The sequence below is a fragment of the Ictidomys tridecemlineatus genome, chromosome 1 (genome assembly GCF_052094955.1).
Source record: "Ictidomys tridecemlineatus isolate mIctTri1 chromosome 1, mIctTri1.hap1, whole genome shotgun sequence".
Taxonomy (NCBI): domain Eukaryota; kingdom Metazoa; phylum Chordata; class Mammalia; order Rodentia; family Sciuridae; genus Ictidomys; species Ictidomys tridecemlineatus.
Window position 1 is genome coordinate 184,491,985 of NC_135477.1, and position 18,033 is coordinate 184,510,017.

At 37.3% G+C, this 18,033-nt stretch overlaps 1 pseudogene; it reads right to left on the bottom strand.

Moving 5' to 3' along the window:
• Positions 1–3,310: 3,310 nt before the first annotated feature.
• The window catches only part of LOC101958316 (olfactory receptor 14C36-like), a 49,123-nt pseudogene continuing 34,400 nt past the window's right edge, over positions 3,311–18,033 (bottom strand).

Below are 18,033 nucleotides of genomic sequence, written 5' to 3' on the forward strand. Positions count from 1 at the left end.
AGTCCAATGCTAAGCTGACATGATAAAAATTTGGGCCAACTTTTAGAATGGAGTCAAACTAAAAAGCTTTTTCTCAGAAAAGAAATAAACAATACATGAAAAGGCATCCTATGAATGAGAGAAAATCTTTACCACATTCAACTCAGGTAGAGCGCTAATCTCCAGGATATATAAAAAACTCAAAAAACTTAACTCAAAACATGAGAGAAGAAACCCACAAAAAATCCATTTAATCAATGGGCTAAATAACTGAACATACACTGTACAAGAAGAAGAAATACAATTAATCAACAAATATATGAAAAATGTTCAACATCTGCAGAAATTAGAGAAATAAATTAAAACTATTCTAAGTTATGTCATTCCAATCAGAATGGAAATTATCAAGAATACAAATAAGCATTGGCAAGAAGATGGGTAAAAAGGCGCACTTATATATTGCAGGTGGGAATGAAAATTGGTGCAAACCCTCTGGAAAACAGTATGGAGATTCCACAGAAAATTTAGAATGGAACCACTGAAAAGAATCTCAAAAGAGACATAGAAACAAGGTGGAAGAGTTACTCTTTGTCCAAGTGGCCACATTTATCTATATCAATAGGTTACATTAGGTCGTTAGTACCACAACCACATTATTATTTGCAGTATCAGTAAGATTGCTTATTCTGCAGTTACATTTCATAGTTACAATATGCGATGTCAGGAGCTTTGTACAGCTCTCCAGAAAGTCCATTTTCTGAAGTTACTGTTAGATGGACAGTTCCAGAAGCATGCTTGATGAAAAATTATAGTTATCTAGCCAACAAATTCTTCTATTTCCAGGAGCTATGTGCCTAAGGTCAAGATGGAAACCCTCAGGGAAGAGCATTGCTATAGTGGTCAGGCATTCCCATGTCTATAACATGGAAGTTTTCCAAGAGCCAGGCATTCTGCACCTTTTCACAGAAACTTCCTAACCACCAAATGTGCCACAGTCATGAAGTTTATCAGAGACCCAATCTCAAATGTAAATCTCCTACAAACCACCACTTGACCCAGCTATCCCACTCTTTGGTTTATATTCAAAGGACAATGTCAGCAAACTTTGTGACACAACCACATCAATATTTTTGGCAGCTCAATTCACAATAGCTAAACTATGGAACCAACCTAACTTCCCTTTAACAGATGAATGGATAAAAGAAATATGGTATATATAAAGGGAATATTACTCAGCATTAAAGAAGAATGAAATTACAACATTTGCAGGTAAATGGACGAAGCTGCAGAATATCATGCTGATGGAAATACACAAATTCCTAAAAACCAAAAGCCCAATGTTTTATTTGATACACAGATGCTGATATGTAATGGTGGATGGGTTAGAGAAGAATTCAGAAACTTTAAATTGGACAGAGGGGAGTGAGGGTAGGGAAGTGTGGGTTGGGAAGACAGTGGAATGAGGACATTTTTATTCTATATACATGTGTGATCGCACCACACATGACTCTGCCTCATGTACAGCCAGCGATGAGAAGTTGTGCTCCATTTATGTTCAATGTTTCAAAATGCCTTCTGCTGCCATGTGAAATTGATTAATTAGGACAAATAAAAAAATACCATCTATACAAAAAAAGAACTGGTGTTTATAATTTAATTTCTTTCCAACTTTTTACATTAAATTTAAAATTAATTTAAGTAGCCCTCTCATCTATGTGAAATGTCCAATACTACTCACTAGGATTCAGTAAGCTATAGTTGTAGAGGAAATGCATGTAAAGGTGGAGTGTACAGAATTCATCTGGGGTTCTGTGAAGGTCTTTCTGTTCTAGCAGGGAACACTGGGGCAGTGAGAACCAAAAGCCATGGGACACATTGTGGGGATGGTTGGATCCTGTTAAGCAATTCAAGGCTTCCTGCAGCAGTCAGTGCTGGGGTACTCATCTGCTCCTATCACAAGAATTCTCTTGCCTAAAAACTTTAATAAGTCTATTCATCAATTAATCATATATGTTTATTATTTTGTATTTTCTTAGGTAATAAGTACATTTATGCATTTCTCCATATTTTCATAGTGTAATGTTGAACAAATTGTTTTTCAGAATTTGTAATTTAAAATCTTGAATGTGATATTATATAAATATTTTTTTCTCACTGTGTTATATAAGTAAACCTAAATAAAATTGTCCTTCAGGATATGTCATTTATTATTGATAATTTCAAAGTATATGCCAGTGAGGGCACTAGAATACTTGGGGAGAAATAACTTGTGGGAGGTGATGAAAGACTGCCACAAGACAGGTGTGGTCGTGCAAGCCTGCAATCATAGTGCCTCAGGAGGCTAAGGCAGGAGGATCAGAGGTTCCAAGACAGCATTAGCAAGGGAGCAAGACCTGAAACCGCTTAGCAAGACCCTATTGTAAGTAACCCAAAAAAGGACTGGGTATGAGACCTTAAGTGCAATCTTTGGTTAAAAAATAATAATAATCAGAGCAAATACACTTCCATAAGGTTTCAGGGAACAAGTACAGACAGATGTACTTTAAGAAACAAGTACAGTAAACTGGGGGGAATTTTATAGTTGACCCAATCAGAAATTTAGGCCAAGAAATAATGGTCCACCATGTCATAATTTTGAGGCATGGCACATTGGCATAGATGTCACATAAGTAAGATGTGTGGGAGGTAAATCATAGAGCTGACCTGCAACTCATGCTGCATGCTTTGTCTCCCACACTGAGTCACTCATGGACATAATAAAAGACTGGCAGCTGCCACTGCCAGGGAAGCACTAGGTGCTCTTTCTAGTGGATGGATTTGACTGTTGGAACACAGGGTGTGGTAAACAGGGCTCTCTGTTTATTTATGGACAAGGAATTACTCTTTTCATGTTCCAAATAGATTGATTATAACTCCTTCAGTATTTAATTATTGCATATATTCAAAGTAGTTAAATTGATACAGTTAAGTACCACAGTGCTTAGAATTTTGCTTGACACTTCTCTGAATAATAGCATATTATGTGAGTGTAAGTTTTCTTCAGATTTGATTGGTAAAGTTTTCCTCTGTGACAATACTTGATACAGGCACTGCAACGTATTTGATGAATCTTTAATGTATGCCTCCACAAATGATTTCAACAAATATATTAAATTATATTAACTCATTAAAAAACACATTGATTAAATTACACATTTTATAAAGGATTCATATTCACACAAAGTGACATTAAAGTAAGCAATTTAACTTGTATCACCCAGATATGAAGAGCATTTGCCCTAATCTTGAACTTCACTCAGACAAATTAGGATGATGCTGAAATGCATCTTTATCATTTCCCTGAGAATAACTGTCTTTGCATTACTCTCCCCACAGCTTCTTTTACCTGCTTGTTCCTGAGACTGTAGATGAGAGGATTCAGGAAGGGAGGAACCATGGTGTAAAAAGCAGAGAGAACCATGTCTTGGAGGGTGTCAGAGGTTGCTGAGGACCTCAGGTACACAGCTGTGCCAGAACTGAGGAACACAGAAAACACGAGAATGTGAGGAGTGCAGGTGGAGAAGGCCTTCGATGACTTCCCAGTGGGAAATTTCAGCACAGCAGAAAATATGTTAATTTATGACATGGCAATAAATGTAAAGCAACTACCACAAATCAGCACAGCAGAGACAAGAAGGAGGACCAAGTTACTGGTGGTGTCTGAGCAGGAGAGCCTCAGCAGAGAGGGGACATAATAGAAGAACTGATGGACCACGTTTGACTGTCAGAAGGACAGCCGGAATGTGTTCCCAGTGTGTACACCTGCATACAGCAGAGCACTGAGCATGGAAGCCAGGATCATGCGGACACAAAACTTTGGGTTCATGATGAGCGGGTACTGGAGGGGCTGGCAGATGGCCACATAGCAGTTCCAGGCCATGATGGTGAGAAATAGCATCTCCACATATGCACAAAAAATGACCAAGAAGATCTGTGTTGCACAGCCAGGCACTGAAATGGCCATGTTGCCAGTGAGAGAGTTGACACAGGCATTGGGGACAGTGATGGAAATGAAGCCCATGTCCAAGATGGATAGGTTCCTGAGGAAGAAGTACATGAGTGTGTTCAGGTTTGGTCAGCATTGGTAACAGTGACAATGAGAAGATTCCCTAACAAGGTAACCAGGTAGGAATACTGTGAAATAGAGGAAACTCAGATTCGAGCCCTCAGGAGAGCCCAGGAGGAAAAATTCAGTTACCATGGTGGCATTGGCCATTTTCTGGAAATTCTGGTTGTCTGAGAAGATAAAGAGATAAGAGAGAGGAAGGAAAAAAAGAACATGATAAATACAATTACTTGGGGCTGGTATTGTTGCTCAGTCATAGAGTACCTGTCTAGCATGTGTTAAAAAACATTCATTGATCATTTGAAAAAAAATGCAATTACTTTGTATATTCTTTTTCATAGTATTTTTCATGTATTTGGCAATTGCTTTCCCTGTAGAGGAAGATCACTCTTGGTTTTCTGATATGTTTACTCATTTTGAGCGGAGTGCATCTCCAGGTGCAGGTATGGAGGTCTGCAGCCCAGGGTCTGGACCTGAACTGCAGGGCTTGTCCACGGCTCCCCATCAGGCCTCCTGTGACCTTCTGAGACTCCTGTGTGAAGCATTTCTAGGGGTTTTCCCTGTAGGGCATAATGTAATGTGGGGCATGTTGCATCAGAAAAGAGGAAAATTAACTTGCTGGTTTCACTCACTTCCCAGTCCTGGGGTCACATGTGGCTCAGAGAGCACCTAGCGATTAGCCAGAAGGCATTGCCCTGGGTTGGGATGAAGAATGGAACCACCTCTAGGATAGGCTCAGAACCCCTCTGCCCTTGTGGATATTACTGCCTGTAGGATGGGTGTAGATGTAAATTCTCCCCACCCTGTTGACCTTTATCCTGATTGGCTCCTGTACATTATATTAGCTGTGTATGTTTTCACATTAAAGGAGATCCTGCTTTGACAGTTCTCCCTAGTGTGTCTGATTGTCCTCCAGAGAGGAAGGGCTGGGTGTGGGCGGCCATTCGACCTTTACCTTTCTTGGCCTGTCCTAGTGGGGTGTGCTCCCCCATCTCTCCCACAGGTCAGGAGGGAATGGGGGGCTAAAAACCCCAACATTTCCCTCTTCTCCTTCATGGCCTCCTGTCTGATAGTGCATTCTTTAATATTCTCCAATTTATTTACCTTCATTTTAGTCCATGAATATAATTTCCACATTATTTTTCAATTGTATTCACACTTAATAATGCAAATAATAATTACTTTCTACTTTTTTAATATATAGGAAACTATTCATAATGGTGTAGAATATATCTTCATGAACACGAATAAATTTGGCTCATTTGGAAATCATCTCAAGAATTTACTTTCTCACCCAGGCTCACAGGTCCGGTGTTGTGAAAACTAAGGTGACCTGACTGCACTTGGACTTGCCTGCAGGCCTCCACTCTCCCTGCTGCTCCCCCAGGACATGCATAGTTCTTTCTTATGGCCAAAGGACCTCAGCCAGACCAGTCCCAGCCTCCCTGAGGCTCTTTCCTCTCCAACTGAGCAGCATATGTTCTTTTCAACCTCTAGGTCCCAGCCCAGCTGACATTGACCTAAGCTTCTACCTTTACCTTGTTCTGTTTTCATGTTCAGCACCAAGAAGTTTAAGCGTCTTTTGTCCAAAACATAATTTGCCTTAGTCTTGGTAACACCTTCTATTATATTGCTTTCTTGTCTTGGTAACACCTACTATTATATTGCTTTCTTATCAATGTCACAATCTCACAAACTGAAACTGGCTGTAAACCCTAAAAGGAAGGTTTTGCTCATACTTTCAACACTTCTGTAGCAGTTCAGTCCAATTCACTTCTGAGTCACCTGCATCTTTATCTCCTCAGCCCTCTGTAAACTGGGGTCCTCCACAGCACATTGCCAGGTTAACAACACAGGCTCTTAGAAAAAAGGCCTTTTGTCTCATCCTGCCTGGGCTCCTCTGGAAGTCTGTGTGTATCCCAGGGCAATAGGTGGGTGGTCAGACTCATGTAGGTTGTTGTTAATTTGGTGGTGAATGTGAAGTTCAAGGGGTCAGTCTACCTGCAATCTGTTCTTCCTGACACATACCTGACTCTCAGCTTGAGGGACCCTCTTGTTCACTGCTGACTTTTTTTACTGTGATGTATTAATTTATTTTTCCCCTTAGTAGGTATTGGGCTTTAAAGGAGACTCTACTGGAATCTTTCCTCTTAAACCTTTTTCATAATCTCTAATTTTTCTTCCAATTTTGTTGAGTGTTAGAAATCAACATAGTATACAACCTTTCAGCTAATCAATATACATTCATCACCCCAAGTCTCTGGTGCAAATTCCTTGATTTGGGACCTTATATTATTCATCATTTTACGTTTCAGTAGCAGTGCATGACTTCCTGTGCAGTGGTTAAATACCTAGAACCAGCTGGCATAGTTCAGACCATTCACTTAGACTGTTTTTTTTTTATGCCACTGATTTACAGATGAAGAGCTCCCAAGTAGGCTCTGCCCCTTCTGCACTGCTGTGGCACACACAGTGCAGGGTAGTGTGAGGTCAAGTTCACTTACAAATCTAGATTTCTTTAAAGCAGTACTCACCCAACAAATATTACTAAGGACATAAATATGGTGACAGGTATTTCAGACCTTGAGGATTTGAAAAGATGAAAAATATTGGTATTTTAAAATAAATTGATTACCATTAGAGGATAAATATAATAACACAATATATAAGGTGTAAATACATATGACAAATTGAGAATGTGATGGGTGATGAGATAATTCCATATTAAAAACCTAGCAGCTTTTTCTCCTTCTGTACTGACTTCTGGACCCTTCATGGGTGATTGCTGACCAACCCCAGGCATTTGTGTAAAATATTAGTTGGAAAATCAACTATCTGTTAGGATTTGGAAGCTGGAGTAGAACCACTTGAGGCATTTTATTTGTTTCACTTTTTTATACTAAACCATTTACTATCTTTGTTTTTGCAACAGTGATTTCTCTAGTAAGTACTTTGAATTACTTCTACTTAATTGATGTCCTTTTTTTGCTTATGTGATTTAACTACAACTTGAAAACTTCTCTATATTTATCTTAATTTTCTCATGGATGAATCTCCTAGAAAACTTCAGACTATGGATGTGATACAGTAAATACATGAATTATCACCTAACTCTCATAGGTCCTCAGAGTATTCCTGCATATCTTAAAAATATGAATACTTTATCAATCCAGATTTTGTGAAATAAGAAATTGACTTTAATTTTTGCAGTTTGACCTCCATGATTTTAGAGTGTTCAGAACTACATTCTCCTTTAATGGGTGAAAATTGCTTATTGAATATTTCCTTAAAAAATCCAAAATGTAGGGCATAAAGAAAAACAAGATTAGATATCTTGAGGGTACAAAAAATAAGTACAATGAAATATTAGCATATGTTTAATGCCAGAAGTATGTAGAGAGACCGCTCCAAGTGCTTCCCTCTGTAACCGGGGACAGCTGACATTTTTTTTTCCTTTTGTTACTTCTCTTGATAGTGCTTAAAATGAAGAAGTGTATGGATCGCAAGTAAAAATGCAAAGCATTTCTTTTATTTTTTGGCTCATAATGTTTTTTTTAATTTTTTAGTTTGTTCTAATTAGTTATACATGGCAGCAGAATGCATTTTGGCACATTGTACACAAATTGAGCACAACTTCTCCTTCCTCTGGCTGAACATGGTGCAGAGTCATACTAGTAGTGTAATCATACATGTATAGTGGGTAATAATGTCTGTCTCATTCCACCATCCTTCTGATCTCCACATTGCCTCCCCTTCTTTCACTTTTCTGTGCATAATCCATTTATTTCTTGGGTTGTAAGAGACAGGAATTAATCATTTTCTAAATTATATTTTTCTGTATTAGGAGTTATGGATTAATGCTATTGATCAGCCATTGGGGAATGCTGAGAGGCACTTATCATATGCTGAGCTTGATAATGAGCTTCCAAAGGCTGCACCACTGTATTTTTATATTATTTACACTGGACACATAATCCTCATCACACCTGATATAACTTTAGTATGAAATGTGAAAAATTATTGAAAAGGAGATCATAATTGTCATCATGACAGAAAGGTGAAGTTGGTGAATTCAAAATACTTCAATGACAATTTTATAGTATATTAGAAGTTTTATTTTCAATGCTACTGAAAAATAAGAATATCATTTGCTAAACGAACTCAACTATTTGGCAATTTTCTTTCTTGTCATGATACAAATGTTTTCCTGGTCACCTCTCTTATCTGTGCAGATAATTTTGTGCATTTTCTAAGAGTATGGTCAATAAAATAATTTGAAAAGAATAATTTTAAACCAACTACACTAATATGTACACAGCAAATACTACAGTGTTTACAAGACTTCTCTGTGCCTGTTATTCTTGTACAATTAACCAAGCACTTATTGAGATACCTCAAAATATGCATGTGATTGCAATTTGCTGAGCAGAATCAAAATTAGGCTCAGATGAGCTTGGACTCTAACTTCCAAGTACTCACTCTTGAGTGTCGCTCATTCTCCACCTGGGAGCAGAACCCTGTCTCTCCTTGGCATCTCCCATCCACTGTGTCTGCAGCCAGATGGACCAGTCCAGCCAGCTCTGTACAATGTGGTATGTGGGAATCTCAGTCATGTGTGCTTTATGTGAACTTGGTGCCTGGCCAGTGGTAGCAGGGCCCCTGGGAGCCTAGAGCTCAGCCTGCAGAGACAGCAGGAGGCCTGAGCACACCACCAGGCAACAGCACCTCCAGAGCCCAGGATAGAGGACCTGGCTATGTGCCAAGGTGGACAGTGGATGACACAGTGGAACTCCTCTGCTGAGCATCACCCTAAGTCATTATTGAAAATTGAGTAACACTGAGGACAGACTGATGGTGTTCACTGTGTGTTTTAATCTCTGCCCTCCTCAATGTGAAGGAGGAGTGTTTACAGGGATCAGTTAACTTTAAGGGTGGTGGGCAACTCTCACTCATCAACCTGTAAGTGAGAAACCTCTAACAGTGTCTGCATTTCAGCAGCAACATTTCTTATCCTTGAGATAAAATGCAAATGATTTAAAGATAACTTTGGCTAGAGTTCATGGTTATCAATTCAGTGTTATATACTATATTTTAAAATTGCACAATATCCAACTACATCTTGTTACAGAATATTTGTATTTCTTCAAATGAACCATCTAATCCATTACACACAATATCTCTGCTTATCATTAATTAGAGTCACTGGAAACCACTGTGTATAATCTTCATTTTTAAAAATTTATATGTCCCAGACATTTTGTTTGACTAGAATCATTCAATATGTGCTGTTTTTATGATGTGGATTCAGCTTGATGTTTTCAAAATTATTTTACATTGTAGCATTTATCACTATTTCATTTTTAAGGGATGAATAACAGTCCATTATATATATACACCAGCACTTTAAAAATCCATGCATCCACTGATAGATGTTTTGCTCTTCACTGTGGTAACATGAAGTGAGATTTGTTGGTAATCTTGTATAGGGGCTTCTTTGTATCCTGGGAGCAATTCCACATGAATGTGTTCTATAATCCATCTGATATGCTGCTGGATTTGCTTTGCTAGGTTTTGTACAGAATGTTGGCCTATGTTCTGATCAGATCTATTATCTTCTGGTCTTCATTTCAATATGGCCTTTTCCATATTGTCTTAGCTACTCATCCCCCACCTTGTGCCTGTCCTAAAGGAAAAATAAGGAAGAAAATAAATCTGTGTTGATCCAGAAAAAGAGAGAACAAAAACCCTGTATCTATAGCCATAGGAATGATGGCCACCTTGGTGTTCAGGCCACTAGGTCTGTGAGATTGAAAGACCCAATAAGCAGGCATATTACTGCACAGTCCCAGGGGGCTCCAAGGCTAGGAAAAGAGTACAATGTAAGTGGCTTCATCTGCAGTAGAGACAACACTATTTATTACATCTATGCACCTTATTTGACTTTGAGTCTCATGGACAATGAAACGAAGGAAAATGTCCAAGAACAGGATTCAGTATTTGACTTGGTCAGCATTGTACAGCTAGAAGGTGATCCTACATTTTTGAAAATTCAAAAGTTACAAAGTAATCTTTAACCTTCTGTACTTATATTGGTACAGACCAAACTAAGGCCCAGAGCCCAGCAAAGGGAAGTAACACTGATAATGATGAGCCACAGAGGGAAGCATGCTGAAGGAGGGTCACAGAGTGAACCATGAGCATTGTCCCCTTGTCTCACTCATGATCTTCAGCAGACCCTGGGCCAAGGCCAGCAGCCTCCACTCCTTTATGGACATTTTATCTGAGACTAGTGAGCAGGACCTGGTATTGGTCATCAGAACAATGTAGCTTCTAAAATAAGACCAAGATACTTGCAAACAGCATTCAAAAGTACCTCAGGTGTACTGGTGATTGGTGTAGTTTTCACAAGTCAACTATCATTTCTAGTATAACCTTCCCTATGTCTAGGAAGAAAGTACAGAATATAAAAACCATTATGAAAGAATACCAAGTCATATGCCTAGAAACAAGTTTAATGGAGAAAGAATGATGTGGATGAACACCTTCTCTTCAATCCGTCAGCAGTGTTCCACAGGTGAGGGATCCCAGATAAAAAGGACTCCTCTGTTTTTATATTTATAAGAAGGAATGATCAAGAAAACAGGAAAGAAAGTGAAGACTAATGAAGAAGAAGAAAAGGCTTCTTGGAGGCCCAGAGGGGTCCAGAGGTCACAGTGCTGATCTACCTGCAGGCCATGGAGTGAAAGGACCACTGTCACCTGCTTTGGAATCCTGTCCATCTTGGCCTTGGACTGTCCCTGGACTATTGGAATTTTATTTCCTCCCTCCCATCCCTTAGGACCTTGGAGAGGTCAGCCACATTGTTAAGGGCAGAGCCAGCCACAGACTCCTCATGAACTCAACATTCATCAAGCACTTTCCAGAGTGGGGCAAGTGGGGTGGAGACCTGCCCCTCCTAGGCATGGTGGCCTCTGTGGAGGTGGGAGGCCTGTGCTTAGGGCTGGAGCAAATCCAGTTGTCCTGTGGGCTGTTTCCTTAGAGGGATGCATTGAGTCTCTAATCTATAGCAAGCACAGTGTGAAAACAGGGTGATGTCTTACTAGGTCCTTATCATTGTTTTTTGATAGAAGCAGTGATATCTCAGTTTCATGGTGATGACGGCCTCAATCCTATGTGTAACCTAATGTTGGGTTGTGGAGCCATGCTTTGGTAAATAAAGAACCTAGCATGGGGCATCTCTCTCCAGTTTTCTGGTCACAGGGCACTGGGGTGGGCAGAGATCCTGGAACAACATATATCGAGTTCTAAAATATAATGTATGCCAACCCAAAATCTTATAGCCAGCAAAATTAAGCTTTATATTTGATGACAAAATAAAAACCTTCCATGATAAACAAAAGTTAAAGCATTTTCAGCAAGAAAGCCTGCACAATAGAAAATTCTTGGCAAAATATTCTACAAGGAGGAAGTAAAAAACAACAATAAAAATCTGCAAAGGGAAGAAGTATAATAAAGGAAACACCAAACAAAGGTGAAAACAAGTCAAGTTAAATACCAAAATAAACAAAAATGACCAGAAATACAAATCACGTCTCAATAATAACTCTGAATGTTAATGGCATAAGCTCACCAGTCAAAAGTCATAGGCTGATAGATTGTATTTTAAAAAGAGACCCAATAATATGTTTCTTTCAAAAGACTCATCTCACAGGAAAAGACATACACAAACTGAAGATGAAAGGATGGAATAAAATATATTATTCCCATGGTCTGTATAAACAAGCATTGATTTCCATCTTTGTATTAAACAAAATAGACTCAAGCCAAAGTTACTCAAAAGGAATAAAGATGGACATTTCATACTGCTTCAGGGAAACATACATCAAAAGACATAACAATTATAAATATATATGTCCCCCAAAATTGAGCATCTATGTTTATCAATCAAATTCTTCTCAAGTGTAAGAGTCAAATAATAATAATTATTTGAGATATTTATGAGGTAGGATTGAGAATATAGACGTATTAGATTATATGAATTGAAAAGGCAATCATAAGAAGTTGATCACCCACAATAATACTGGGTGACTCCAACACATCTCTTTCACCACTGGATAGATCTTTGAAACCAAAGCTGAACAAAGAAACTATAGAATTCAATAATATAATAAATAACTTAGACTTAATTAACTTATATAGAATATATTATTAATCAAGGAGCGAATACACTTTGTTCTCAGAAGCACACAGATCCTTTTCTAAAATAGACTGTATATTATGCCACAGAGCAACTGTTAGCAAATCCAAAAAAGTGGATATATGACTCTGAATTCTATCAGCTCACAATGAAATAAAATTAGAAATTAATGACAAAATATAAAATAAAAGCTACTTCAACACCTGGAGACTAAATAATATGCTATTAAATGAACAATGGGTTGCAAAAGATATCAAGAAGTGTGGGAGGCCGTCCTAGCACATGACTTGAGTTACCACCCTGGCTGGGTGAGAGGCATTTAGGCACAGCTCTGTCAGAACTTTCCCCATCCTTCTCCAAGTCTGAGGGCTTGTCTGTGCAGAGGCGTGTCTGGCCACTGCCCCAAAGACCCATTCATCGCCCCTGACCTTGGGATGCTGCCCCCCTTAATATTCATTGAATGGGATTTTCCCCAGAATTTTTTGTTCCCCAATAAAAGTCCACTCCTTGGCATGATCTCCTTCTCTCTCGCTAGCCTCTTCAGTAAACCTTACTACCACATTTGGTGGCTTGAGCCTGGAGCTGGGATGAGCCATCCTGGAGCTGGTTTTAAAGGTAATTAGAGTCTTGTCTCTTTAATTTAAAACTTCCTAGAATTTTCTCAAGGCTTTTCAAACCTTCTTTCATGAAGTCAGCTCACATCGTGGTATAGAGAGGAGGAGATTAAAAAATTCTTAGAGGTAAATGAGAACACTGATACAATATATAGAAATCTCTGGGACACTATGAAGGCAATTCTAAAAGGAAAGCTCATTGCATAAAATTTACTCCTTCAAATAAAAAAAGTCAACAAATAAATTACCTAACATTACATCTCAAAGCCCTTGAAAAAGAAAAATAAATTGACTCCCCAAAGCATTAGAAGATGGGAAATAATTGAAATCATAGCTGAAATAAATGAAATTGAAACAAAAGAAACAATTGAAAAAAATTGAGAAAACGAAAAGTTGGTTCTTTCAAAAAAATAATAAAATTGACAGACCCTTAGTTATGCTAAGAAAGAGGATAGAGAAAAATCAAATCACTAACATACATGATGAAAAAGTAAATATCATAACAAACACTACAGAAATACAGAAGATAATTGGACATTATTTTGAAAATTTGCACTCCAATAAAATAGAAAATATTGAAGACATTGACAAATTTCTAGACGCATATGATGTGCTGAAGCTAAATCAGGATGATATAAACAATGTAAACAGATTGATTTCAAGCAAGGAAATAGAGGACACCATCAGAAGCCTACCAACCAAGGAAAGCCCAGGACTAGATGGACCCACAGCTGAGTTCTACAAGACCTTTAAAGAAAAACTAATACCAGTACTTCTCAAAGTATTTAATAAAATAGAAAAAAGGGAACACTTTCAAACTCATTCTGTGAGGCTAATTGCACCCTTATTCCAAAACTAGACAAAGATATATCAAAGAAAGAAAACTTCAGATAAATACCACTAATGAATATAGATGCAAAAATTCTCAATAAAATTCTGGGAAATTGAATACAAAAACATATTAAAAAGATAGTACACCATGATCAAGTAGGGTTCATCCCAAGGATGCAAGGTTGGTTCAACATATGGAAATCAATAAATGGAATCATCACATCAATAGACTCATAGATAAAAACCATATGATCATATCAATAGATGCAGAGGAAGCATTTGAAAATATACAGCACCCCTTCATGTTCAAAACACTAGAAAAACTAGGGATAACAGGAACATATCTCAGCATTGTAAAACCTATCTATGTTAAGCCCCAGGCCAACATCATTCTAAATGGAGAAAAATTAAAAGCATGTTCTCTAAAAACTGGAACAAGACAGGTATGCCCTTTTTCACCACTTATATCCAACATAGTTCTTGAAAATCTAGCCAGAGCAATTAGACAGACAAAAGAAATAAAGTCATACCGATAGGAAAGAAGAACTCAAACTAGCACTATTTGCCAACGATACGATTCTACACCTAGAAGATCCAAAAAATTCCACCAGAAATTTTCTTAAAACAAATTTTCTCCATTATTGTGTATTGGGACACCAGGAGGCTCAGATAAAATAGATTTCTCTGGGACTTTGTAGAATTTTAATTTTTTCCACTTTTGTGCACTATTAGAAATCAGTATGTTATATTATTTTTAATAAATCACTATGTAATCAATAATCAAGTCATTAGTACAAATTACTTGATTTTGGACATTGTATCATTCAAGTTTTTCTCCTTTTAGTAGCAAGTGCAGGACTTCCTGCACAGTGGTTAATGAACTAATACCTGGTGGCTTTGTTGAATGACCACTCACCTGCACTAGCTTTCTGTATTCTACTAATTTACACTTGAAGAGCTTCCAAATAGGCTCTGTCCATTCTACATGGCTGTAGCACTCACTCCACAGGCTGGTGCGAGGTCATGCAAGCCCAGGGGCTTGTGCACTTGCAAGGTAAGGTCTCTTATTTTTTTTCTTTGTTTTTTTTGTCTGTTAAAATTTATTTATTTATTTTTTCAAGTTATAGCATTATATTTGACACATTGATGTTAAATCTTTTCCTTTTTTTAGAACTTAGTTTATTGTGAACTTCTTGTATGTCAGTAGATGCATTTCAGCAAAATCAGTTTTCAAGGTTTCAAAATACTCTGTCTACACATACTATAATTTACCTTACCAATCTCCTTTTATATTGGACATTTGCAATTACCTCCAATTCTTTACTATTATAAGTGATCCTGAGATAAACAATCTTGTAACTATGTCCATGTATATATTCTTAATTATGTCCTTAGAACAAATGTGCAAAATCACAAGAGATCCACACCAAGACACATTATAATGAAGATGCCCAACATAGAGAATCAAGAGAGAATTATAAAAGCTACAAGAGACAGGAAGCAGATTACATTTAGGGGTAGACCAATCAGGTTAATGGCTAATCTCTCAACACAAACTCTGAAAGCTAGAAGATCCTGGAACAACATATTTCAAATGCTGAAAGAAAATGGGTTTCAACCAAGAATCGTGTATCCAGGGAAATTAAGCTTCAGGATTGAAGATGAAATTTAAACCTTCCATGATAAACAAAAGTTAAAAAAATTTGCAGCTAGAAAACCAGTGCTACAAAACATCCTTGGCAAAACATTACAGGAAGAGGAAATAAAAAATAACAATGAAAACCAACAGTCGGAGGTAGTACAGTAAAGGAAAAACTAATCAAAGAGGAAAAACAAATCATGTTAACTAATAAAAATAAACAAAGATGGCTGGAAGTTCAAACTATATCTCAATAGTAACCCTAAATGTTTAATGGCTTAAACTCACCCATCAAGAGACATAGGCTAGTAGAATGGATCAAAAAAAAATCCAACAATATACTGCCTACAGGAGACTCATCTGATAGGAAAAGTCCTACATAGACTGAAGGTGAAGGATTGGGAAAAATCATACCACTCACATGAACCTTGGAAGCAAGCAGGAGTGTCCATATTCATATCAAATAAAATAGACTTTAAGACAAAATTAACCAAAAGGGAAAAGAAGGACACTACATACTGCTCAAAGGAACCATACACCAACAAGACATAACAATCATTAATATATATGCCCCAAACAATGGTGCAGCTATGGTCATCAAAAAAACTCTTCTCAAGTGTAAGAGTCAAATAGACCACAATACAATTATTATGGATGACTTCAATACACCTCTCTCACCACTGGACAGATTTTTCAAACAAAAGTTGAATAAAGAAACTATAGAACTTAATAATACAATTAATAACTTAGACTTAATTGACATATATAGAATATACCACCCAACATCAAGTGGTTACACTTTTTACTCAGCGGCACATGATACTTCTCAAAAATTGACCATATATTATGTCACAGGGCAACTCTTAGAAATTATAAAGGAGTAGAGATAATTCCATGCATCCTATCTGATCATAATGGAATGAAACTGGAAATTAATGATAAAAGAAGGAAGAAAAAATCCTATATCACTTGGAGAAAGAACAATATGTTACTGAATGATCAATGGGTTACAGAAGACATCAAAGAGGAAAGTAAAAATTTTTTACAGATAAAAGAAAACAGACACAACATATCAGAATCTATGGGACACTATGAAAGCAGTTCTAAGAGGAAAATTCATTGCTTGGAGTTCATTCCTGAAAAAAAAAAAACAACAACAAATAAATGATCTCACACTCCATCTCAAAACCATAGAAAGAGAAGAGAAAAACAACAGCAAATGTAGTAGAAGGCAAGAAATAATTAAAATCAGAGCTGAGATCAATGAAATTGAAACAAAAGAAACAATTGAAAAAATTGACAAAAGTAAAAGTTTGTTCTTTGAAAAAAAATAACATCAACAGACCCTTAGCCATGCTAATGAAGAGAAGAAGAGAGAGAACTCAAATTACTAGCATACGGGATGAAGAAGGTAATATCACAACAGACACTACAGAAATACAAAAGATAATGAGAGATTATTTTGAAATCTTATACTCCAAAAAAATAGGAGATAGTGAAGGCATCGATAAATTTCTTAAGTCATATGATCTGCCCAGATTGAGTCAGGAGGATACACACAACTTAAAAAGACGAGTATCAATTCAGGAAATAGAAGAAGCCATCAAAAGACTACCAACCAAGAAAATCCCAGGGGCTGGGGATGTGGCTCAAGCGGTAGCGTGCTCGCCTGGCATGCTTGCGGCCCGGGTTCGATCCTCAGCACCACATACCAACAAAGATGTTGTGTCTGCCGAGAACTGAAGAATAAATATTGAAAAGGAATTCTCTCTCTCTCTCTCTCTCTCTCTCTCTCTCTCTCTCTCTCTCTCTCTCTTTCCTCTCTCACTCTTTAAAAAAAAAAAATCCCAGGACCGGATGGGTATACAGCAGAGTTTTATAAAGAAGAATTAATACCAATACTTTTCAAGCTATTTCAGGAAATTGAAAAAGAAGGAACACTTCCAAATTCATTCTACAAGGCCAACATCACCCTGATTCCTAAACCAGGCAAAGACACTTCAAAGAAAGAAAACTACAGACCAATATCTGTAATGAACATAGATGTAAATATCCTCAATAAAATTCTGGCAAATCGGATACAAAAACATATCAAAAAGTTTGTGTACCATGATCAAGTAGGATTCATCCCTGGAATGCAAGGCTGGTTCAATATATGGAAATCAATAAACGTTATTCACTGCATCAATAGACTTAAAGATAAGAACCATATGATCATCTCGATAGATGTAGAAAAAGCATTCGACAAAGTACAGCATCACTTTATGTTCAAAACACTAGAAGAACTAGGGATAACAGGAATATACCTCAACATTGTAAAAGTTATTTAAGAAAAGCCTCAGGCTAGCATCATTCTAAATGGAGAAAAATTGAAGGCATTTCCTCTAAAAACTGGAGCAAGACAGGGATGCCCTCTCTCACCACTTCTATTCAACATAGTCCTCGAAACACTGGCCAGAGCAATTAGACAGACAAAAGAAATTAAAGACATAAAGATAGGAAAAGAAGAACTTACATTAGCATTATTTTTGGGTGACATGATCCTATACCTAGAAGACCCAAAAGGTTTTACCAAGAAAATTCTAGCGCTAGTAAATGAATTTAGCAAAGTGGCAGGATATAAAATCAACACACATAAATCAAAGGCGTTCCTGTATATCAGTAACAA